The sequence below is a fragment of the Bactrocera latifrons genome, unplaced genomic scaffold (assembly GCF_001853355.1).
Source record: "Bactrocera latifrons isolate USDA-ARS-PBARC rearing strain unplaced genomic scaffold, ASM185335v1 scaffold_44, whole genome shotgun sequence".
Lineage (NCBI taxonomy): Eukaryota > Metazoa > Arthropoda > Insecta > Diptera > Tephritidae > Bactrocera > Bactrocera latifrons.
In genome coordinates, this window is record NW_017537090.1 from 335414 (window position 1) to 336241 (window position 828).

The window sequence follows — 828 nt, forward strand, 5'->3', positions numbered from 1 at the left end:
GTGTATGTGGCGGCACTCATGCTTTGGTTCTCCAGAGTATGAGTGTAGGTGCATGCACTTATGCTTTGAGGCGCTGATCAATGCATTGTTTTGATCTATGTGATTCTAGCAATAGAAAGCACCGTGGGGTTAGGCCTTCGCAGGCAGGAACTCACGTAAAACCACAACGGACTCTGTCCAAATGTTATCCATCGATACAGATCCATAAAGTTTAAATAACGGTAAATAACTAAAATAAGCTTGTTAGTTTAGTACTATTATCTAGAGGTGACTGCTTATGGGTGTCTCCAAAGGTTTATTAATACTACTCAACAACTTTTATATTTTATGTACTAGGGAGACCCCACAATCTGCGTCAGCTACCGTAGCAACATCGCATATAAAGTTCTATCGAGCGTACTGTATAAAAGATTAAAGCATACCGTCAACCAACTGATTGGACCTTATTAGTTTGACTTTAGGCCTGAGAAATCAACAACAAATCTTAGAAAAAACCGTAAAAAGAGAATGTACACGTACCATCTCTTCATCGATTTTAAAGCTGCTTTTAACAGCATAAAAAGTTGCGGCTATGGTATCCTCGCAAAAGTAATACGACTGTGTAAACTGGTAACGACAAATATCGCAATCGATGGAATGATGAGCTCTACGAAATATACAAAGACATTGACATAGTCAAGCGATTTAAGAAACAGCAGCTAGGCTGGATAGGTCATGTCGTCCGAATGGATGAAAACACTACAGTTCTGAGAGTATTCGACTCAGTACCCGTCGGGGTAGGCAGATGAAGCGAAAGACATCTACCTCTTTGGAAAGAAGAGGTGGAGA